This window comes from Theropithecus gelada, chromosome X (assembly GCF_003255815.1).
Source record: "Theropithecus gelada isolate Dixy chromosome X, Tgel_1.0, whole genome shotgun sequence".
NCBI lineage: Eukaryota > Metazoa > Chordata > Mammalia > Primates > Cercopithecidae > Theropithecus > Theropithecus gelada.
In genome coordinates this window covers 27,783,504-27,809,068 of record NC_037689.1, presented here as the reverse complement: position 1 = coordinate 27,809,068, position 25,565 = coordinate 27,783,504, and the positions used below count along the sequence as shown (strand labels likewise).

The 25,565-nt window shown below is 39.0% G+C and overlaps 1 protein-coding gene across 5 annotated transcripts in view; it reads left to right on the top strand.

Moving 5' to 3' along the window:
• Positions 1-25,565, top strand: part of NLGN4X (neuroligin 4 X-linked) — a 346,508-nt gene that overhangs the window by 18,140 nt on the left and 302,803 nt on the right. The window contains exon 2 of one of the 5 annotated variants that reach the window (XM_025373358.1): positions 22,507-22,812. The exons of the other annotated variants lie outside the window; for them this stretch is intronic. The gene's annotated coding sequence lies outside the window, so the exon portion shown is untranslated. The remainder of the gene's footprint in view (positions 1-22,506; positions 22,813-25,565) is intronic. 5 annotated transcript variants of the gene reach the window in all.

Sequence of the window (25,565 nt, the reverse complement as noted above, 5' to 3'; positions counted from 1 at the left end):
ATTTCAAGGACTCTTTTTTCTTCTTTCTTTTTTTTTTTAAATGGAGTCTTGCTCTGTCGCCCAGGCTGGAGTGCAATGGCGCGATCTCGGCTCACTGCAACCTCCGCCTCTGGTTCAAGCGATTCTCCTGTCTCAGCCTCCTGAGTAGCTGGGATTACAGTTGCTCACCAGCACGCCAGGCAAATTTTTGTATTTTTAGTAGAGATGGTGTTTCACCATGTTAGCCGGGCTGGTCTCGAACTCCTGACCTCAGATGAGCCGCCCACCTCAGCCTCCTGACGTGCTGGGATTACAGGCATGAGCCACCGTGCCCAGCCTCAAGGAGACTTTAAAAGGCAGGATTTTTTTTTTCTTATGGTGAAGGAATGAAGAATAGTATAGGAAAGAAATACAGAAACTTTGAAAAAAGAAATGTAAAACTGGATCATCATTCCATAGACTAGTTGTTAATAGTAAGTAACTCTATAATTTGTTCCATTGATTTTCTGAATATTTTAAACACAGATGATCATTCTCTATCTACATCTACGTGTTTATCTGCGTTTATATCATATGTATGTATATACATATATATTTGCTTGTAGATCACATCTTTATCTGTATGGTATCTGTACCAATATTAGAGTCTATAGCTATAGCATATCAATAACTGTTCTATATCATATTGTACCTTTTCTCACCTATATCTTAATCATATCTGTTTTTGTATCTGTACACATATCTTTACTGATATTCACATTATATTTCTATGCCTAGATCTGTATATATCTCTATGCCATTTTGAACTTTACATTTCATACACTATTATAGCATAAGCCATTTTAGGATTATTAAAAATCTTCATAAGCATTGTTTTTCATGGTTAATTTTCTGAAAAGACTATGCTTTAACATACCAAGTTCTTTACATATTTTTTGACATTTAGATTATTTTAATGTTTTTGCTCCTGTAATGTATTTTTCTTTATTTTTTTGCTCCACACCCCTCCCTCTTCTAACTTATTTTGAAACTCTTCCTTGTAAATTGGGCATTCTTCATTATAGGGGCATTACTTATTTTCTTTTGTATGTTTCAAAAAACATTCTGCATTGGTCTGTACACATTTTTCCCTCTTGTATCCCTTCTGTAAACATTTGTATTCACTTGAAACCTTATGGAATATTTTACTATAGAAAATTTCTGGTCTATGACAAAAAAAAAGAAGGGAAAATAGAATAATGGGTCCCATGTGCCCATCAGTTGGCTTCAGCAATTATGAATGCATAGCCTAATCTTTAGTATCTAACTTCATTCATATTTCCATTCTTATTATGGCATGATGTAATTCATTTAAAGATATGTCTGTACATTGCTCTAAAATATAGGAAACATTTTATTTTACACAGCTGCAGAATCTTTTCCATGCCTAAAATTATGAACAGTAATTCCTCCGTATCATCCACTATAAAGTTGTAAATGTCAAAATGATCTTCTCATAGTTTGGCAACTCACACAAGGTCTAGCACTACAATAGATTGATTTGTCTTTTACATTTCTTTTAATTGATATAGCTTCCCTATCTTTTTATGCACATTCTTGTTGAAAAAAACTGCTCGTTTTAACTCTACATGAAAGTGGGTTTTAGAATCGGAAAATGTAGTTGTCAAGTTATTTTAGAAGGAACGTGTGTATTTTCCATAACGCACAGTCTTAGGTTACCAACTCCTTAGGAGCAAATGCTTTGTGACTTGGTAGTGTTCTGCCCAGAAGGAATGCTACTGGGTAAATTTGGCCAGCTATGTGACAGCTCTTTGGACTCAGTATGTCTCATTTTTATCTATTTTTAATGAAATTTTATTTTGAAGACAGGGTCTCGCTTTGTCGCCCATGCTGGAGTGCAGTGATGCAGTCATAGCTCGATGCAGTCTTGAACTTCTGGGCTCAAGCAATCTTCCCAACTCAGCCTCATATTATCTGGTACCTGGCAGAGATACAGATCTGATGAGAAGCAAAGATAAAGGGATGTCAGAAGGTAGCTTTTGTTGCACCATTACACATACACACACACACACACGCGCACACGGGTGCACACGCACACACAAAGAATCAAATGCAATTTTTTCCTCTTTGCCAACCCACAGTTAACTAAAATTATTAGTTCTATTGAACTCAACATTGCATATGATATTTTGAATGATAGAGGCTAAAGAGAGGCCAAAGAGGGAGGATTGCCTGAGGCCAGCAGTTCAAGACCAGCTTGGACAACATAGTGAGACCCCATTTCTACAGAAAAAAAGTAGCCAGATGTGGTGGCTCACTCTTGTAATCCCAGCTACTGGAGAGGCTGAGACAGGAGGATGGCTTGAGCCGAGGAGTTGGAGGCTGCAGTGAACTCTGATAGTGCTGCTGCATTCCAGCCTGGGTGACAGAGAGATCCTGTCTTAAAAAACAGGAAAAATATGACTAAAGAAAACCAAACTCATCTAATCTATACAGTTAAAAATAGTTGGCTATCATTCTTATGCTAATGTAAGTATGCCTCATTTTAAGAAGAGTTGTGTGTGTATGTGTGTGTATCTGTGAGTGTGTGTGTATGCATGATATAAATCCAGACTTCTAAATGAGTATCTGGGATGGTGGTATTATTAGTAGAAGATCATTGGAACCTGTTACACAAGGATGCACTAGAGAATTTTACAAACTATTAAATTCTGTGTAATTTAAAATGTGACTTGATTTACTCAGATATTTTACAAGGATACATGTCTCTTACAAAACAAGATTTACTAACTTTGGTGCTCTTAACATTGAGGGTGGATAATTCTTTGTTGTGGTGGCTGTCCTGTGCCTTGTATGATGCTGAATGGAATTGCTGGACTCAAGCTTCTAGGTGCCCGTCGTATATACATCCCTGTTTTTAAAAAAGCTTGTATAAATTTAAGGGGCACAAGTGCTGTTTATTACATGGATATATTGCATAGTGATGAAATCTGGGTTTTTAGTGTAACCACCACCCGAATAACATGCATTGTATCCATTGAGTAATTTCTCATTCCTCATCATCCTACCACCCTCCCACCTTTTTGATTCTCCAGTGTCTATTATTCCACTCTCTATGTCCATGTGTACACATTATTTAGCTCCCACTTAGGAGTGAGGACATATTGTTTTTGACTTTCTGTTTCCGAGTTGTTTCACTTAAGATAATGGCCTCCAGTTCCATCCATGCTCCTGCAAAAGACATAGTTTCGTTCATTTTATGGCTGAATAATATTTCATTATGCATATATACCACATTTTCTTTATTCATTTATCCATCGATGGATGCCTAGCTGGATTCCATATCTTTGCTATTGTGAATAGTGCTAAACACTATAGTGTTAAACATATGCATGCAGGTATCCTTTTGACAGCGATTTCTTTTTATTTGGGTAGATACCCAGCAGTGGAATTGCTAGATAAGATGGTAGTTCTATTTTTAGTTCTTTGAGGACTCTCCGTACTGTTTTCCATAGAACTTATACTAATTTACCTTCCCATCAACAGTGTGTATGAATTCCTTTATCTCTGTATCCTCATCAACCTCTATTATTTTTTGAATTTGACATCCACAAATGTCTCCAGACATTCTCAGATATCCCCTTGGGAGTAAAATCCATCCCAGTTAAAAACCTCTGTTATGAAATGAGGTGTACTTATTCCAAGTTTTACATGGGGAATTTCACTGGTTTTTGGATTCTAGTAGCCCTGACGTGTACGTTGGGCATAACCAGATAAGAAAAACTGGGCAAAGTGTGCACTAAGAGATAGTAAGCACATTATTCTGGAAGATGTTTTTCATAACCAGAATAGACTTTATGAATTCTATCAGTTGTAATGAGAATCGGATTGACATTTGGGGACAGTCAGTATAACGCACGCTATCCAAAAGGAGGTGGCATTGATTTATATAAGTGAGAGCTTACGAGAAAACAAAGACAGGAAATAAAGAAAAAGAAAATCCCTGATAAGTATCTAATAGAACAAAGTGCAGAACAGAATGCAGCTAGCTTATCTAAAATTGGGCAAAATCATGTTCCAAATGAAAGCTCAGTAGATGGGAAGAGAGTATTTGAACATTTGATGTGAAGAATGAGATTTACTGTTCCACAGATACGAACACATTGATGAGAGCTGTCAGTTATTAGAACTTATTAACATCAATGGGAACACCAGAAATGTGCTGCACAGAAAATTAAATTTAAGACTCATTGAAAATGGTGTTATATTTTCTGAACTGTTACATTGATTGATTAAAATTAGATTCTCCAACAAAATAAGAACTTTTAATATTCTGGGAGTGAATATGAGATGAATTTAGGTGGAAAAATGTGTTTTAAAAAGATGTATTATTAACCTCAGAGATTCAGAATTAATGTCACCAACCCCAAAGAATGCAGTATAACATTTGTCATAAATGACCTCATAATAGGTTATTTTGTATTATCGTTTTAAATTTTGATAATAAATGGGCACATTTTACACCTTTTATAATAAAAGGGTATATGCAAAACCAGTTATTTTTATTCCAATGTTAATAAAATAGCAATAAGCCTCATTTCGTTTGAAGTGCCAACTTCCACTCCATATGAAATTTCTAAAAGTCTGGAAGATACGCACCATCTAGTTAAGAAGATTTTCATTCTATAAAATTGTATAACGCAGTGAATCCTGTTCTTTTCCCATATACATTTATTTAATATTTATATTTGATACAAGGAATCTGTATTATTTTCATTAAGCCACTCATAAACATAAGTGTTTTACTTCTTCTTGGGTACATTTTTAAAAATTTGGTTACATTTTTGAGATGTTGATGCCATGGTTAAAATATTACAACTGAGTAACGGGATGGGTTTACAAGAAGTTTTTGCTCTACAAGGAAATAGGTCAATAAATTAGACTCCAGTCAATTATAGGATAAAAGGAAAAGTTAATTTATTATGCATTATTGCACACAGTGTTTGATGTATGTATGCAAATTGCTCCCAAATACAGTTTGGTTGCAGTTGTGCTCCACATTTATGGTGGATGTAGTTTTGAATATGTGCAGAGAGAGCATATTCTGACCTCATTCATCAATGTGATGCAAATGTGTAGAAACAGCAAGGTCATTTTCGTATGATGAGAAAATGCCTGTTTGAAAGTAAACGCATCCACCCATCCATCCAAAGGTTGCATTTTCTCAATTCCCAATTCTAAATGTGTGTGTGTGTGTGTGTGTGTGTGTGAGAGAGAGAGAGAGAGAGAGAGAATCTAGTGCAATTTTGTTGTTCTACTTTGTTCCAGGTTTGACATTTTAGTGATTGAACCTAAAATACCTTGATTCTTACCCTCTAATTTTACAAATAAAATCTGGTTTGCTGTTATAGATTGAACTGTGTTATGGATCGAATTGCGTTCCCCGAGAAGATATATTGAAATCCTAACGCCCAGCACCTCAGATTGTGATCTTATTTTGAAATAAGGTCTTTGCAGATGTAATTACAATGAGGTGATTCAAGTGGCCCTCATTCTATATAACTGGTGTTGAAACCACCATGAGAACACACAGACACTCACAAGGTGAAGATGGCCATCTCATGGCGGAAGCAGAGGTTGGCATGATGCAACTACAAAAAAGGGAATCCCAAGGATTGCTGGCAACCCCCTGAATTTAGAAGAGACAGGAAAGCATCCTCACCAAGAACCCTCAGCAGGAGCATGGTCAACATCATGATTTTGAACTTCTAGACTTCAGAACTTTGAGAGGGCATATTCCTGTTTCCTGAGACATAAGGCTTGTGATCCTTTTTGACAGTAACTCTAGGAAACTCATACACCAAGGCACAGAGTTCTTTATTTAAATTCATTTTTTTCATTTGAAAATATTTATTTGACAAAAACTGTATATATGGAAAGTGTCCAGTAACGACTGGATGTACGTATACATTGTGTAACAATGATCACATTAATGAACACATAATAATCAAATTAATGAACATATCACTCATAGCCCATGTGGTACATAATGGATGGGCCCGAAGTTATACAGCCAGCTTGGGGCAGAGCTGGGTTTGAAGGACAGACTCGTCACCCAGCCACACTTGTCTTCCGGAATCACGTTCCCATAGTCATGAGGATTTTAGAGACTCCACTGCTCCATGCCACTGCATCAACACATTGTGGAGTGGGGGACCCACATTTCATTGCAGGTGTCTGAATATCAACAGTGGGGTTTCCCTTCCCTCAACTGTACAATGTGTGATTGGACCTATCTCCAGGGCCTTTCTAAGCTATGTGATTTGAGAACAATCATCATTATAATTAAGACTGTCTCATTTTAAACCATGATTAGGGATATGAGATGCTCTGTGTGTTTTCTAAATAAACTTCATCGCGACCTGGTTAAGTGTTGGATGTGAATTGGCAAGAGGGGGATTGCTAGTAGAAATGGTGTAATTTCAGACCCATTCACAAGTATTTACACACTGCAAGACATCTAGATCCTCAGAAGTCAGGTAGTATCCTAAAAGCACGGTGTGTCATTTATGGTAGACAATTGAAATTGCACTGAAATTAAACTTGGTGGTGGGGAGTACACTTCATAGTGTTCAGTTTTTGCTTTCACTTTATTCTATGTCTGACTCTCAGGAAATAGGAACTACAACATTGGGTTTCTCCCGTGTATTTTCAACTTCAAACTCATGCATTGTAAACCATTAAGCAAATGATCAAACACTACACCTTTCCCAGCTCTTGTATGGACACACAGTTTTGTTATTCATGACTTCTCTTTTCTTATCTGGGAAGAGATCTTTCTTAACCTTTAGAAATTGGATTAATGCAACCCTCTTTAACCTCACATTTGATGTGAATGTCAGAACTTTTTGAAACTTAGCTGTGCTTTTAGTACACTGATCACTGAGTGCCTGTTGCCTGGCAGGCACTGGGCTGCCCAGTGAGGGTAGGTGAGGAACAGACACCAGCTCCCTCCTGGAGTGTGTGCTCTGCTGGAGGATAAAGACACTTCTCAAGCAATAGCCTAAATGCGTCTGACACCATGATTGTAATCATGGGGCTAGGATAATATGAGAATTCGTAGGAATGGGGATGCTGTCAGGGTTCATGAAAAGTCTTCCCAATGATGAGAGAACTGCAAGTTGGGAGGAGGTAGAAATAACGAAAGAAATGGTTGTAGAAATGAATACATTGTGGGATGATCGTGTTGCAGGGTGACATCTTTGAGTGGTAAAAGGGATAGAGTTGGGGCTCCTGCTGCAAACCCTCAGTGATGCGTTGTAATGGTAAGAATTGGCTCGTGGTTTCCCAGTTTGCCTGATTGCTGCATCCACAAAACCATGGGTTCTGGGGTTAATTCCCATCCATTTTATTGCTGAATTTCTCAGAATGAGTCTTCGGTACATTGTTACTGAAAGGAGGTGCTAAACCCAATGTCTTCATTGCTTTTGAAGCAGATAGTCCCGTGTAGTGTTTCTCAAACATAAGCATCATTGTCTCCTAGAGGGCTCGTTAAAGGCAAATTGCTGGGACCCATCCCAGGAGTTTCTGAGTCAGCAGATCTGAGATGGGGTCCATAACTCCCCAGTTGAAGTTACCATTACTGGTTTTGGGATTACCCTTTTAGAACTACTGCCTTAGGGTATTTCTAGGTTATATGTGCACACATGACCTGCTTGAGTTTTGAGCTCAACGTTCTGTTTTATTCTTTCCTGTTCAGAGGCCAGCATCCACAGCTCTGGGTCTCATCATTTGCTTTTTGTCATGCAGTTGTACTCTACTGATTTATACGTTATCTTTATGTTTTCAGTTTCCCAGTCAATTCAAGCCAATGCATATTTATTGGGCATCTACCATGTGCTATGGACTGTGAGGGACTTAAAGATTAATAACAACAACCATAAAAACTCATTGATATGCTGGGCATTATTCATTTCCCTATGGCCTCCAAATGCTTGGCTCATAATTCAAAACACTACAGCAACGTGAAGGCAGCAGATTGTTTGTCACTTCAGGGATCCACAGGTATATGGCTTCTCAAACGAAGATCTGGTAATTCCAGACTGCATGCAGCTATTCTTCCTTTAAAAACTGAGAAACCATGCATACAACATCTTTTCTTCCTTCTTCGTTTATACATTTGACAACTATGTACTGCCATCTTACTTTGAGAAGGTCATCATGCCAGATACCATCAGTGATGGAAACACAGATAAGATTCAACCTCTGATCCCAGGGAGAGCAGACTCTCAGTAAGGAAGACAAAATGATAAATGAAAATACCTATATTACAAGGCATGCACATCACACATTCCGTAAGTGGGTAAAAACACAGACCTTGGCAGCACAGAATCTTGTTTTCCATTTGTGTCATTTTGGACACTGCATTGGTTATCTATTGCTGCATAAAAAGTTCCTCTAAACCTTAGGTTAAAACTGCAAGCATTTATCATCTCATGCATTTCTATACATCAGGGATTCGCCAGTTCTAGTTTAGGGTCTCTCATGATGTTGCGATCAAGTTGTAGACAGGGCTTGCAGTTTTATGAGGGTGTTGGAGAATCTCACTTACGTGTCACTTGGCAGGAGGCTTCAGTTCTTGGCCACGTGGGCTTCTCCCTAGGGCTAGACATGTGACATTAACAGCTGGCTTTTCTGAAAGTGAGGAAAGAGGGAGGCTGAAAGGGAGTCTAAGATGAAAGCCACACACTCTTAGAACTTGATCTTAGAAGTGACACCTTGTCACTTTGGCACTTGATTTGGAGGTGACACCTTGTCACTTTTGCTACATGCTATTGGTTGTTCAAGTCAAATCTGGCACCATGTGGATAAGGATTGCAGGAAGGTGTTAATAGCAGGTGTCAATTGGCCATCTTGGAAGCTAGACTATCACCAGAAGCTCTTCCAAAGGAGGTGGCTTATGAGCTGCATAGAATTTTGTCGTAAGGACAAAGGAGAAAGTGTGAACAAATACATAGGTACAGCAGGTGTTGAGGAATAGGGTGTGTTGTGTTGAGTGTTGTCTCAAGGGCATGTTGAGTTTTTGAGTTTGGGTGATGAAATTGAAATCAGATCATTTCAGGTGGTGCAACTCGATGGTAAGCCTTATAGATATTATTCTGTAGGCAATGGGGCAATCATATTAGGACTTTTGCAGAATTATTTAAGGAATATCAGTTTCATGATAGTAGAGGTAGTGATAGAAGACAGAACGTCAGTAATGCAAGTTGAGATCTACTTATAGATTCAACTGTGGTAGAGATTGAGGAAATGGGGAAGGCATGAGGCTCTGCAGAGGCATTGGAAGGATGATACTGATAGAACCTTGCAAACTATTGGAGAGAGGCCAAGACAATGAATAACCATACAAGGTTGCAGTTATGGGTGGAGTTGTTCAGTTAAGAAAAGGGAGAGAGTTCAGAGGTAGGTGAAGGTCAGTATTATTAGTATTATTAGATGCAGTATTATTAGATGCTTGTCAAAAAAAAAAAAGGAGTAAATTAAGCTTGTAAAACACTTTAAAACAGGTATATAGAAAGTGTTGAAGGCAGCCCTGACATTACTTATCTTTGGCCCATCCTTGTCTTTCTCCTTCATAGTCTAAAATGTTTTACAAAGGACTGTTTCTCATGACACTGAGAATGAACCCCAAATTCCTTTCACTGACCTATTCCACTTTTATACAGTAAGCCTCTTACTCACTTCTCCAGCTTCATCCCAGGCCATCCTCTTCTCACTGCACTGCTGTCCCAGTCCTCTTTCAGTTTTGTGATCTAACTGAGCGGGTACAGTGTTAGGACATTTTTGTGCGCCACTTCCTCTGGCCAGAACACCCTGTCCTGTTCCCATTTAAAGTGGGTTCCACCCTCGGTTGTGTTCTTATTCAACCCATTATTTACTTTCTTCTCTGAGCTCACCTGATCTTGAAGGCTTTTTTATTCTTTGTCTTATTATGGATATGTGTGGAGGATCCAGAGAGTTAGTGAATTTTTCTCCGCATTCTGTAAACATGTGTATTGCATGAATCTGGAATAGATCAGCACTCACTGGGTATTTATGAAAGAAATGAGTAGTTGTAAGACACTGTAGATTTTCACTGGATGAATGAGGAAATCAAATGTTGCCTGGTAAAAACAGGTGTTAAGTCAGCTATCACAGTTTTCTGAGACATGCAGCCAAGCCAGAGAGACTCTGAGGGAAGGCCGTCTTTCATTGTATAATCAACCCACTGTAGAGGAAAGTTCCTCTCTCACCTAAGGGAATGTGGATCTTCCTTGATTGTTCACTTTGTTATTTCTAAATTAGCACGATTTACCAAAAATGTTTGGGTCACTCAGTACATGCATGTGATTTATTTCTAAATGGCTATCTTTAAAAAAATCTTCCTCATCTGTATTAATGTCCCTAGAGTTTTTACATTTTTTAGCCTGTATTTCATTAAAGATGATGTCATGGAAAATTTTTGTCAAATTTCTCATTCTGGTCCGTGCCTGGAAGATTGAGAGTGATGCAGTGTAAGAAAGTTCAGGATTTTGAAGTTTAATCATTTACATCCTAACACTAAAGCTATAAATCTGCGGTGCAGTATTGCTTACTTCTACTGCTCACTGGATGGATAAGTCTATGTGCTTTTTAAATTTCTTATAAAGATTTGGGTCAAAACTAGCAGTGTGGTCAATAAATTAATTTCTTGAGAGTTTATCAGAATTGTGGGATGATTTGGGAGGAGCAGAATTGTGTAGAATCAATCCTCTATTTTTAAACTTATTCTTCTAAAATTCTAAACAGAAAATTTTTTATTCATTAATATTTTCTTGATTTCATAATGCTAAAAATTAAGTAAAATGAATGTTGTGTTAAGAAATGGGAGCAAATCCAAGACAAAAAATCAGATGATTTATTAAATTTGCAACTTAAAAAAAAACACAGTTTGAAAGATTGCTCTGTTTGAGGAAAGTACATAAAATTTTGTTGAGATAACTTAGGGTATAAATCAAGGTCATTTATGTTCATTTGAATATTCATACTCACATCTGGAAATATCCAGAATGACCACACTAAATCCTGCAGGTAAATTCTTTTCTCAGCTGAGCATGCCATATTGTTGTAGTTAATCAAGAAATCTACCAAAATTAAATTTGTCCTCCTACTTTTTAGCTTAGAAATTTAGGGGATCACTGGGACTCAAAAGAAAATTCAATAAATAATGGACCATCCTAGGGATACTTCTTTTTAACTTAAAAATCCCTCTGAGATATCCTCAGGTTTTAAAAATAGCTTTTTATTTTCCTGTTTTTGTGTGTGTTTGTGTAGGCGTACATGTTCATATTAGTCATCAGTGTTGCCAGAACCTTGGCTAGCGTCATAGTCCAGACCTCTTGAGGTCACTGGGGGGTCGGCTACAGTTTCTACCTCTTGCTTTTCATGGGCCCCACTCTGAGAAAGATGCTTCTTCTCTCTCTCCTCTTTCAAAGTCATCTTTGAGGACATCTTCTGAAGCTTTTTCTGAGATGCTGCCTCTTCTGAGCACAACACTGTCTATTCTTGTATCACCAGTATAGGAGCTCATGCAATTTATAAGTACTTGCCTTAATGATGCGCTCCCTGAAAGACCTTGAGGAGAGGGATCAGGTGGCATTCATCTTTAGGATCCCTTCCCTGTCCTCACAGCACGTTCATGGTCCACGTTCAGCAAACTTTTGTACAATGACATGACTTAGGGTTTCTAGACAATCCGTATTGTAATTTATGTTGATACAAAGGGATAATGTTAGCATCAAATGAAAAGTCAGAGTTCTATCAATGCCATCTTGATGAAAATATTTATATCATTCTATCTTATGTCCTAGGTTTCTTCTTGACTGACTACCCAGGGCGAGTTGGAATTGCTATATGCCTCTCTCTGAACCCCCAAATCTTTAGTTGTAATGATGAACTTACATGGTGAGGCTTATTTGAAACATCATTATAGTGTGGATGATAACCTTCTTAGTTTCCACATCTGATATTCCTCCAAAGGTGTGTATGTTTTGACTAATGTATTCTCTTTATGCTAAGCTTTCGTTAAAGTGATATGAATGCTCCATAATGTTGTTATTTTTGTTTGTTTGTTTGTTTTTTTGAGACAGGGCTTCATTCTGTTACCCAGGGTGGAGTGCAGTGGCGTAACCAGAGCTCACTGCAGCCTCTGCTCCCGGACTTAAGCAATCCTCCCACCTTAGCCTCCGGAGTAGCTGGGACTACAGGCGTGCACCACCACACCTGGCTAATTTTTGTATTTTTTGTAGAGACAGAGTTTTGTCATGTTGCCCAGGCTGGTCTTAAACTCCTGAGCTGAAGGAATCCTCCCTCTTCAGCCTCCCAAAGTGCTAGGATTACAGGCATGAGCCACCATGCCCAGTCCCATAACTGTTAGTTTAATTAGCACCTTTCTGCTTTAATTCATGTTGACTATCGAGAAAATCTATCCCCCCATATAATTAGTGTTTTTAAAAGATGCTTTTAGATAGTGATCAAAAACTTATTTATTAAGTAGAATGTAAATTATTACAAATGATATGAATACCATAGGTTGTAGTTTTTATATGACAACTTAGATTGTAAAATGCAATTCTAGCCAGGCACATTGGCTCATGCCTGTAATCCCAGCACTTTGGGAGGCCCAGCAGGAGCCAATCGCTTGCTTCCAGGAGTTCAAGAGCAACTGGGGCAACATAGTGAGACTCCGTCTCTATAAAAAATACAAAAAAAAAAAAAAAAAAAAGTTGAGCATGGTGGTGCATGCCTGTAGTCCCAGCTATTCAGGAGGCTGAGGTGGGAGGATTGCTTGAGCTGAGGAGGTTGAGGCTGCAGTGATCCAAGGTTGCACCATTGCACTCCAGTCTAGGCAACAGATAAATTTGAGTACAAATGGCTGATCATCTTAATATTAATATGAAATTGCATTTTTTGATACAGGATCTCGTTCTGTCTTGTGGCCTTCTGTAATAGGTTATCTTGTCCAAATTCTGGAGTAAAGCCCAGAAGAATTTTAATCTAGATAATTTATTCTTTAACCTTTGAAATACTGTATCAGCTACATGACAATGGCTTATAACTGAGCTCTAAATAAATGAAATAACTTTTGCGAGAGTGAATCACGTCACTGAGAACCAAGGGGAAACATGAAGAAGTGATTATTATTATTATTATTATATATTTTTTAGGACGGAGTTTCGCTGTTGTTGCCCAGGCTGGAGGGCAATGGCCTGATCTCGGCTAACCACAGCCTCCACCTCCTGGGTTCAAGCGATTCTCCTGCCTCAGCCTCCCAAGTAGCTGGGATTACAGGCGTGCACCACCACGCCCGGCTAATTTTTGTATTTTTAGTAGAGACGGGGTTTCTCCCTGTTGATCAGGCTGGTCTCGAACTCCTGACCTCAGGTCATCTGACCCCCCTCGGCCTCCCAAAGTGCTGGGATTACAGGCGTGAGCCACCGAGCCCGACCTGAAGTGATTGTTTGAACAGAGAGTGTTAACGGTCTGCATTCTGCCTTGCACCCAAATGGCATCACCTATGGCAGTGATAAAAAGCCCCAGCCTTTCTCTCCCTCCTCAATCCTTGGGATTTCCACCAACAACAAAAGAGAAGCCAGGAAGAATGCTGTGTTGTGAGTACCCCCAGGAAGGGTTTTCCTTTATGAAGAGGCAAACCTAGTTAGGAAATACATAACCATGGACTGCAGGAAAGAGAGTTGAGTCTGCATGGAGGACAGTGACCAGGGACCCATAAGAGGAGCGGTAGTGACTGAGGCCTGCAGGATGCATGGAAACATTCTTGACACCGAGGGCAGCAACTGTGAACACACTCCTCCTACTCCTCCGAGGCAGAACTAGGATGGATGAACAGAGTTCTTTTCAGGGAGACTCACTAGGTAGATGACTACGCATGAAACGCTTTTTTTGTTTGTTTGTTTTTGTTTTTGAGACAGAGTCTCACTCTGTTGCCCAGGCTGGAGTACAGTGGCACCATCTCTGCTCACTGCAAGCTCCGCCTCCCGGGTTCACGCCATTCTCCTGCCTCAGCCTCCAGAGCAGCTGGGACTACAGGCGTGCACCACCACACCCGGCTAATTTTTTGTATTTTTTAGTAGAGACGGGGTTTCACCATTTTAGCCAGTATGGTCTCGATCTCCTGACCTTGTGATCCACCTGCCTCGGCCTCCCAAAATGCTGAGATTACAGGCATGAGCCACCGCACCTGGCGAAACACTTTCAATGGGAATATTTTGTTCCATCAGATTTTAGCAATATCACATTTGAAAATAGGGGACGCACACACAGATACAATTAGTTTCACCACCTCACTTGTGTATCTAAACAAACCTGTAAACAAAACCAAGCAAACCAAGAAACAAATAAAACCTCAAATCTAATATAATAATAATAGGCTGGGGGCAGTGGCTCATGGCTATTATTAATCTCAGCACTCCGGTAGGCTAATACAGAAGAATTGCTTGAGCCCAGAGTTCGAGACCAGCCTAGGCAACACAGTGACATCCTATCTCTATAAAGATTATTTTAAAAATTAGCCAGGTTTAGAGGCATCCACCTGTAGTCCCAGGTACTTGGGAGGCTGAGGCAGCGGGATCACTTGAGCCTAGGAATCTGAGATTACAGCTAGCTATGATCGTGCCATTGTATTCTAGCCTGGGTAAAACAGCAAGGTCTGTCTCCAAAGTAAATAAATAAGTAAAATAATAATAATAATTTTTACTCTATCACAAAAAGTACAGCCAGTCAGATACAGTGCACACTAATTATTGTAAAAATTTTCTGAAATACACATACATCATTAACTTGATAACTGTAAATTTAACACTGATTGGTGGGTGTGAACAAAGGTATGATCAAGGAAAATAAATATATAGGCAATTTCACAGTCTTAATAATACAATTTCAAGAGCTAATATTAATTGAGCATTTACTGTATGCACACTCATGCATTATGGGACTGTCTTTGGCACTAATATCACAAAACTTCATTTTTTTTTCCACTGGTAATTTTTGTCACTGATGAAAACTGTTTCAGCTATAGATCCCCACAGTGCGGAGATTGCGGGATGTGGGAGAAAAATGATGGTCTCGATCCCCCACCGAGCCATTGTCCCATGGTGGGTGAAAGCCAAACAATGCAGCTTGAGTTCTGCCTCCACTTTTACAGCTCTGTGGTGTTGGGCAAGTTAGCTAATATGTCCCTGCATTAGTGTTCTCAACTAATGGGGATAAAGCTCACATATACCTTATATGTTTTTGGAGACAATTAAGAGTTAGTATATGTAAAGAATTCAGCAAGTTAGTTGCTGACCTACTATGTACATATTAGCTATTATAACTTATTATTCGGACAAACAGCTAATGCACGTGGAGCTTAATACCTAGGTGATGGGTTGATAGGTGCAGCAAACCACCATGGCACACGTTTACCTATGTAAGCAACCTGCACATTCTGGACATGTATCCTGGAACTTAAAGTAAAATAAAAATAAAATAAAATAAAACTATTATTATTACTATTATTAGAATTGTTTGGATGAAGAGGTAGCTTGATATTTTGAAAAAATGCATGGTCTTTGGAGTCAAGATAGGTCTCACTCCCTGCTTCAGTGAGCTGCGTTACTTAACACATGGATATCAATTTTTTCCCAATGTAAAATAAGATGTCATAATAACTCCTGCCCTTGGCTGTAGAAGGGTCAGTGAAGATGAATGTAATTATGATTGTTGTTAAATATAAAGTCATTTTTACAAATACAGTTTCATCAACAATATTTATGATAACACCTATTAATAACAAAATGTGCTAGGTGTTATGAGAAATCAAAAACATAGTTAAAATATGATCTTGTCTTCCTGCAATTTAATAATGTGCTGGCTCATTAGCTGTGAAACCCAAAGGCCTTATCTACTTTGTATTAATATTTTTTCAAGCGTGGAAGTAAGCCCAGAAGGGTATTGAGTGATAGCTTCTCTTCTTCCCTTATCGTCTTTCCTATAGATGCAAAATCCTGAGTGTGAAAGGCCACGTAGTACTCTGTTAGATATCTTGCAGGTGTTACTTATCAATGGTTCTTGCTTAAAAGTAAAATGAGAAGTGTCGCATGAGACTCATCCTATAAACAGAGCATTCTGGGTGAGATGGCAAGAAAAACTCCAAACAGTCCTGAGATGATAACTGATCCAGTGGAGATGATATATCTATTCAGTTGATGCAAACATAATTGCGGTTTATACCCTTGAATGTAAGGCAAAAACCGCAATTACGTTTGCACCAACCTAATATATACATATATCTTTTGGAGACAGGGTCTTGCTCTGTCGCCCAGGCTGGAGTGCAGTGGTGCGCTCATAGCTCACTGCAGCCTCAACCTCTCAGGCTCAAGTGATCCTCCCATCTCAGCCTCCTGAGTCTGCTGAGACTATAGACACATGCCGCCACACCCAGCTGATTTTGTGATAAGTTTTCTTGCAGTAGAGTCAATGGCAGTGTTGTTCTGACCTTCTGCCACAGCAAAACATCTCTGCAGGTTGAGGATTAGTTCTTGCAAATAAGTGATTTCTAAATTATTGATTGGTTCTTTTCACACATTTTGCAGATTTCTTTTATTAAACAAGTTATATCTAATAGAAAAATACACTGAGTTGATGATCCCCAACAAAACTTTAATGCCACCCAGATTAATGCCAACCAGATTATGAGTTGCCCATTGGAGGCCTCAAGGAGTCTTCATTGATTTTGTATTCTCAAATTGCATGTGTGTGCTAAAATGGTTGCATAGAGATTCCACATGAAGCCATGCATGTGTGTAGGTGCTCCCACTAGACTAGTTCCTTGACTTATTAGGGAACAAGTTAAGAATTACTTCATGTCATGACCAGCTAGTTCTTGTGACTACCCATAAGAAAGCTCATAAGGAATGTCACATTGGTTCTGAAACAATATCATCTCTTTTACTGATGGAGAGTGGTATGTTTTTCTTTTTTTTGTTTTCTTTTTTCTTTTTTTTTTAAAAATAGGGAACAGTGTGCTGAGATGGAAAAAAAAAATCAAGTAGGTTTCCAGGGAGGCATTTTTAAAGGCACCATCTCAGAAGGACGAGGCAATGGTAAGTATCAGGAATAGTTACTGGCGAGTCCAGCATGGCAGTCAATGACTGTGTTCTGGACTGCACCGTTGGACTGGAGAACCACTGTGTGGCCAGGCTGTGGGCTCGGGCAGTTGTTCAAAACCCTGAACCTGGAGCTCAGACCAGAGGGCTGCCTGGGAGGCTCACTGTCATTCATTGTAACCCTAAAAACCTCATCTTTCCTTGAGCCTGAGTGTTCCTATCTGATCAGAGCTTAGATGCAAGATTGGGAAGGAAGGTGATGGAGTTGGGGTCTGCCTGGAGGACAGCCCAGGTGAGTCATGGCTGGGTGGGCTGTAGGTCCATTCTCACCGCCTGATTTTTCTAAGGGGAAACAGATCCACAAGGGAGGGGCAGTTCCAGATCATTGGCCACACTTATGGGAAACCTGTGCTGCTGTTACGCAGGTCCCTTCATTCTGTTTGCATGCTCTCCTTGTAACCCCTGGGCCTACCAGGACGCCAGGGTGTCTGTTGGAAGAGGCATCCAAGAAGGATCTTTAGGCTGCAGGATGGAAGCACACGCCACAGCATGAACTTAGGTAGATAGTTTATTCATTACCTTTTAATATCTTCCTCTTTCTTTGCTGTCAAACATGGGTAATAAAATACCTAACCTGTCACATTATAAGAAGTAATTGAGGCCAGGCACAGTGGCTCACGCCTGTAATCCCAACACGTTAGGAGGCTGAGGAGGGAGAATCACTTGGGTTCAGGAGTTCGAGACCAGCCTGGGCCACACAGTGAGACTTCATCTCTACAAAACATTTAAAAATTAGCCAGACATGGTGATGCACACCTGTAGTCCCAGCTACTTGGGAGGCTGAGGTGGAAGGATCACTTGAACTCAGGAGTTTGAGACTGTAGTGAGCTGTGATTGCTCCACTGTACTCTAGCCTGGCCAACAAAGCGAGACCCTGTCTCAAAAAAAAAAAAAAAAAATTGGGTAAAAACAATGTCTATGAAACACTCAGTGCCTGGTGATGTCTAAGGAATGCCCAAACTTTCTAGATAAGGGGTAGGGGATGCACGGGATGAGAGTCCCATCGTACGAGCATGAATGGGAACTCATCACTATTGCTGAAAGTGCCTGATCCAGAATTAAAATACTTCAACAGAAAATTCAGAGGAAACTTTAGAATGCTGAAAAATGCCATATCAGTCAGTCTTACTGGTTAATTGGCTTTTCTGAAGTACATATACACTTCTTTTTTTTTTTTTTTTTTTGAGATGGAGTCTCACTCTTTCATCCAGGCCATACTGCAGTGGCATAATTTCAGCTCACTGCAACCTCTGCCTCCCAGGTTCAAGTGATTCTCCTGCCTCAGCCTCCCAAGTAGCTGAGATTACAGGCACCCACCACAACGCTCAGCTAGTTTTTGTATTTTTAGTAGGGACGAGGTTTTACCATGTTGGCCAGGCTGGTCTTGAACTCCTGACCTCAGGTGATCCGCCTTCTTTTGCCTCCCAAAGTGCTGAGATTACAGGTGTGAGCCACCATGCCCTGCCCACTCAGCTAATTTTTGTATTTTTGGTAGAGGCAGGGTTTCACCATGTTGACCAGGCTGGTCTCGAACTCCTGACCTCAAGTGATCCACCTGCTTTGGCCTCCAAAAGTGCTGGGATTACAGGCGTGAGCCACTGTGCCCAGCACACACTTCACTTTGGATCAAGCCCTTTAGAGCATCTGAGCTTCTTTTCTAGTCCCTTACTCCACCCAGGCAATCCCAAGCCTGGTGCCTTCCTACCTCCAGCCTTTGATTTATGCTATTCTGTCTGCCTGTGTGCAACATTTCCTTTGCCTCCTTACTGAAATTCTACCCATCCTGTGTTGCATGAGTTGATGAATAATTTTGAAAAAATAATTATTGGTAATCATTAACCTCTACTGACTTATTTCATTGATGCATTTTTTCAGCCTGGTTAAACCAAGTCTAGCAGTGCTTTCGGATTACTTTGGTGGTGAAAATTGTTTACTTAAAAAAAAAAAAATTGAAACAAACAAAAGTAGAAAGCAGTGGTTTCTAGCTCATTTGGAGTGTCCAATGTGACATGCTTGGAAATTTAGGATTTTTAAATAATTGTCTGTTCCTCCTCATGGCCACAGTTTGGGGTACATCTCATAAAGTAGAAAAACACAAATGAAGGTCAGCTCTCTGACTCACTGTATGTAAACCTCTCAGAAATTCACCCTTGGCTGCACTGCTCACTAGAAGTCCATTTTCTTCTAGAGTAAACATTTGCAATGATCAAAAAGTCCATCTTGGGCCATCTGAATGACCCCCACATCTCATTTTACCCTTTTTGTTTGTAGCCCCTGCAGAGTAGGGGGTTCAAAATATCAGACAGGTGCTACTAGTACAGGCAGAGGGGACACTCAGACCATGAGATCTTTCTCACTGTCTGGACATTAGAAATAGAGCAGAGCCCAAGGAAAAGATATGGGTAGAATACTTTTGTGATATACAGCTGTGAGGCCATGTTAGTGGAGATACTTCACAATTGAAAATCTGGACCCTTCCCCACAAATTCAAATTTTAGAAAGGTTCATCTGATGCTTTCATACATTTCAAGTAAATGGCTGTGTCTTTTCATGGTTCAGCTGCAAATCTGAAGTCTTTACAATTTGATTGCTTAAATATTGGTTACTGACAAATTTTCTTATTAATTTGATGCTGTAGCTTCCAAACTTTTGTCAAAATTTAGACCACAAAGGCCATTTGAGTATCTCTTTAATGATTGCCAGATAATTTTCCTATCCACGGTTTTCTCTTTATAGAATAAAACTTCAGTATTTTTCCTTAATTCTAGAAGATTGTCAAGGTCATGTCCTTTATGGAACTCTTGTTTCTAAAGAAAGTTGATTTTTAAACATCTCTCCATATTTCCTGCCATAAACAAATACCAGCTTTTGTTTTTCAAAGATAATTTGTAATTTATAAAGAAAGATTAATACTGTCCCACCTCCCCCATTTGATCCTTAACATACAAATTGGAAGAAAATCTTATTTGGAAAAATGATTGATCAGCTGTTTGCTATTTTTATCTAGTATAGATTTATTTGTCTTATCAAAGGTAAAACGAATAAAGGTACACATCATTTTTCATCAGCATATACAGCTAAATAATCAATAATGATACATTATGGTTGGCTCCTGAATCATTCAACTTTCTTCTTTTTTCCATTTTCTTTTTTTTCAACCTGGACGAGTCTTAAAAAATAATCAAGGCCTGAAGTCTGAGAAATATTTGTCTTCTCTCTCACACCTACAGCCTTTGGAACAGGAACCCAATGCAGTTTGGGTTGTAATCATTTCAGTAGCTGCAGTGCAAAGAACATTCAGTTTAATATAATCAGACTGTCCTAGTTCCAAGGAGAAGCAGTAGTAACAGGTCTGGCATCAGGCTCAGAGCTATAGACGACTCAAAGCTTATAATATGATAGACTCACTTTATGAAACCCAAAGGTAACATTATATAAAGTGCACAATCATGAGAAAGAAATGAGAACTTCTGAACCTAGGACTTTTTTTTATTGTTTTACCATATGCATTTAGGTTCAATCTACATTTGAAACCACTGGGCATTATCAGCATGTCTCTGCAAGAGTCAGCTACTGCTTTTGCTTAATTGGTGGCTGCATTTTCTCTTAAGGGGGAATGCTTTGGAGTGCGTTTTCCTGATAATTTGGAGGGGTCTTTGCTGAATGGTGATCCTAGGTTGGAATTTCCTACATTGTACACCAAGAATCAGTTGGCTGGATGAAAAACAAGTGACAAAGGGTTTTTCCTTTCCCAGTATTCTTAAAATTCTCAGTAAGAACTGAAGGTATCATGACTCTTCAGTGACGTCGGTTGTACTTGAGGAGGGGTGCAGGATTTCATGGAAATACCCATAAGCCTGATAGTGAGGACATCTATGCTGTAATCCAGGTCTGCTGCTAATTAGTTGTTTGCAATTACTAGGTTTTTGGTATGTTTAAAGACTGCAGAGACATGCATTCATTCCTTTTCACTATGAAGAATGTGTGAATGTAAATTAAGAATCACAGCTAGCTCAGAAGTACAAATAATTCGTGAAGCTTATTTAATACTTGAAAATTTCAATTTAGGCCAGTTCATTCAATTTTTCTATATACAGTTGACTGAACACTTTCTGGTTTTGTAATCCCTGTTAAGAAGAATTCTTTGCAATGGATTTTCATGATAGTCTGGATAGTCTTAGTGATCTTATGTTAGAATTTATTTTATTGCCAGTATGACTTAGTCCAATTCAAAACTGATGATCACGAAAAATTCCTTTCATGGCATTCCTGAAAACATAATTTTTAAGTCAAGGGATGAAGGGGTGAACTAGGAAATTGGAAAGTCAGTATTATATGGAACTGAATTTGTGAGTATGTTGAAGATTCTGATGATAAGGGTAATTCTAGGGGCCTGTAAGTTCGAACATTGAGATTGTTGATACTAAGTTCTGAACATATATTACCCAAATGAATCTTACATTAAACATTTTGTGATTTCAAAGGACTTAGAGTAGTTATGCAAATCGGTGTGGTGCAGCAACTACAGTATAACCTTCAGATGTTAGGGAAATAAAAGGACAGTATTTGAATGTTATTACAAAGACACCTATGATTCTTGAAGGTGATTTCAAAGGCAGACAATGGGGTAAATTGTGATTGAAATACACGCTCAATCTCTATGATATGCTCCTTCCACTTAGAAAGTGGGATGAAAGCTCATCAATTGAAGAGTAATTGCTAAAAAAGATTTCTCCTCTATCTAGCTTTGGTGTATGTAGGAGTTAATCAGGGTATTTTGTCTGCTCGGAAATCAAAAGAGATGAACCGAGTTGTGCAGACATGGGGAAAATAAAGTTTAATATTTAGCTTTTAAAATTAGTACTCGATGGGCATTTAAAAAAGTGTACAATTATCAAAACTTCAATATCTAATCCTTTTATGTAAACTATAGTGGATACATGGAAATACCAGGAGATGGGTGCTGGTTCTTGTTAACTTTTCTTTCTCTGTTAGCCACAAGAGTGCCTGTCCCATAGCAGTAAACTAATAAATATTTGCTAAATTAAGAAGTGGGAAGGGCGTTGTAGGTTATTGATCAAATAGAAGTAAATATATTTTGTTGTTTATTCAAAAATTTCCCCGACTTAATTTTTTAAAAATGTAACCAAAACTCACCTGTGTTTCTTTGTTTTGCCTCGAGTAAAAGATTATTTTATGTCAATTAACTTTTCATGCTGAGGCAACAGTTTCCCAGTTTCCCCATTCTGCTAAACTAATTTCCTGATTCCTCTTTCACCAGGGACCATTCCCTCCAAAATCCTACAAGGTGGGTCCATGACATCTGCTAGAGAAAAAGAGGGACATGGTGGAGCGATAGGATTCCCGTGGGCACTGAAATACTGGCCTCTGAGGGTAGGAAGACTAATGCTTAGTACAGGAAAGAAGGGAAAGAAAGCCTTGGCGAGGACTGTTTTAACTCAGCATTTCTCAGAAGCTCCTTCAGTGGAGACTTCGCCGGGAACCTTCGCCCACCTTCTTCTAATGGCATTTCCTGCCTGTGGGGCTCCACGCGGGACTTCACATCCGGCGATGCGTAGGGCATCGGGTGCGGAAATCTGTGCGTGCCTCGGGGCGCGTGCGTGCCTCCGGGCGCGTGCGTGTGTACGTGCGCGTGCGTGTACGTACGCGTGCGTGCATTTACTGTGCGTTAGTACGTTGATTGATGTGTGAATATATTTTCTTCCTTTCAACGATGAACCGCTACAGAATGACTGAAGTCTTTCAGGGCTGAAAGTTATGTTAGTTTTAGCTTGAATACGCTCAAATACGTATTTAATGCAGCAAACCTTTGAAATAGTTCGGAAAGCCGTTCTTTTCCCCATTCTTATTTCTTTGGTTACTGGCTTTGAATAGCAAACATTATTTTTCTATACTAAGAAATTTGAAAAGAAATTTTTAAGCCTCTCTGACTAAAGAAGGTGGAGTTAGAGTTGATATTTCCTTTAAATTTGTAGAGAAAACAGATTTTCATATATTTTTATAGAGACAAGATACTGATGAAGGTGATATACAGTTAACTTATGATTTTTCTAAGATTTAATTAGATGGCAAATTTACAGTAATTATTAATATGTTAACTGCTTTTATTAAAAACCATCAATTCTGAATCCGCAATGACACAATCGGTGAGTAAGTTTTATGTCTTGTATCTGTATTTTTGCAGTGTTAAAATGTCAAGACGAAAACAAAGACTTTTAATATGATTTTTAAGGAACATTTTCATTAAGTGGTGGTTTCTGATGCATATATTTGTCCATATACTTTTGTATTAGGAATTCTATGAATGCACGCACTACAACTCTTAAACACAGAGCGGGTTTAAAGCCTGTCATCTGGGGTGTATGGATGAATGGGGCCTGGGAACACCCTTGAATTTTACATGTAAAATTTATGTGCACCAGGGAAACATTCAGTGGCCTTCAACAACACAAGAAGCTGCAGCTGGCTCACATGGGTTTTCATTGGTGGCCTCTAGCTGCTCAAGTGATGGATTCTGGTTGCTGGTTGATCTCTCTTAGGGCTAAGGTTCATTATTGCACAGATTGATCTTGGAGAAACATCTTCACTGTTTTTTTCACACTCCAATCCATTTGTTTCATGATCTAGAAGAAGGGAACGCTTGATTAAGTACAAACAATTATTGCGATTTTTATTCCGCTTCACTAAACTTTTTAATGAAGTGCATTTTGTACAGTTAAAACCAGGGAGTTCCTGGATTCTATTTTTCGTGGGAATTTTTGAGAGAAGTAATTCTGACTCAGTATGCTTCCTTGGAGTGGATAATTAATATCAATGGGGAATGGAGTTGTTTTCTCTTTCTCTGGCATGTTGTTCTCTGCCACACCTGGCATGCTGTGGACCTGTAGTAAATATTAACTAAATATATTTTAGACACAGATGATTAAGGATCTTTTGCTGAAAAACGTTCTCTTAATATATCTTTTATACTTCCATTTCCACAGTGCCTGCTGAAAACATGATTTTCAATTGTGTTTCTAAGTCTTGGTCGATTTAAGTGTGACATGGGGTGATGGGGAAATAGCAGTTAGGACTAAAGCAAGGTAGAAGGTAACATGATCCATGTAAATTGTGGTCAGTGCAAAAGCCTGGAACAATGGTCACTCTTTCCTGTCCATGAACTTTTGTGCTGTTCCTCTTTGTTTACAGTTTAAAATATAAATAAGGAAATGTCATGCTGCCAAGTATGTATCACAGTGCAGGCCACGTAGAAGATGCTTTATATGTATTGGATGCAGGCCAGTGTTCTCAACTCAGCAGTTTCAGGGGAAGTGAAACAAGCCCTCGCTGGAAACCAGTAACCTTAAGGTCTAAGTCCTGGCTGAGCAGTCCAAATGGGTTCCCTAACCTTTTGCCCATCCCCTCAGCTGAGAAGAGCAGGCAGTGCCCCAGGGCAATGCTGGTTTTGTCCAGCTCTCAGAAGGCGCCGTTCTTTGCCTATGCTCTCCTGCGTATTGGTCCAAAGCCCACCAACTTCTTGAGTGGAGTTCCTTCACATTCTGTGGAAAACCTGTGGTGCTTTAACATTGGATAGGAAGACTAAGTTATTTTGGGTTCTGGGCTATGTTAGTCATGTTTTGGTAAAGGAAGCATTCTGTTTTCACCAGGGGATGAGTAGGTATCATTTTCCTTCTTGAGTTTTGCAAACCTGGGTGGAGAAGAAAACCAGTGCGATGTCTTATGGATTTTTTTTTTTTTTAATAGGAAATAGCAACTTGGAAGCAATTGAATGTTGAGTATAAGAGATTCCCCCCCACCGCATTTGTTCTGATCTCATATATATGCACAGAAAAATATAAGTTGTTTAGCATTGACTTATATGTAATTAAGTCTTCTAAATGGACTACTGTTTTAGCTGCTGTATTTTCTTCTCGATTACTTGGAAAATTTAAACCTTCCTTGGGGAATGTTTAGTCTTTCACTTGTCCTTTTAATGGCAATTGATTGGATTGTTCAAATTATGCTGTTCTGGGAAGAAGTTATCCAATAAAATCTGGCACAGTAATAAGCAAATGGCATCAGGTAAACGAAAAGAACAGCACACTATGTCCAGTGATATGTGTCTTCACTAATTTCTTACCTTTCAAAAGTTGAAGATTCTAATCAAGGTAAACTGTAAAATGGAGTATTTGCCAGCTACAGATTTTAAAGTTCATAAAAGGTAGTTTTTTGATAGCGTTTATTACTACTATTTCCATTTAGTCTTTTATAATAATTAGTTAAAAATCTCAACTAATTTAATTCTTTTGATAAGATATCATGGGTTGTATTTTTTCAATG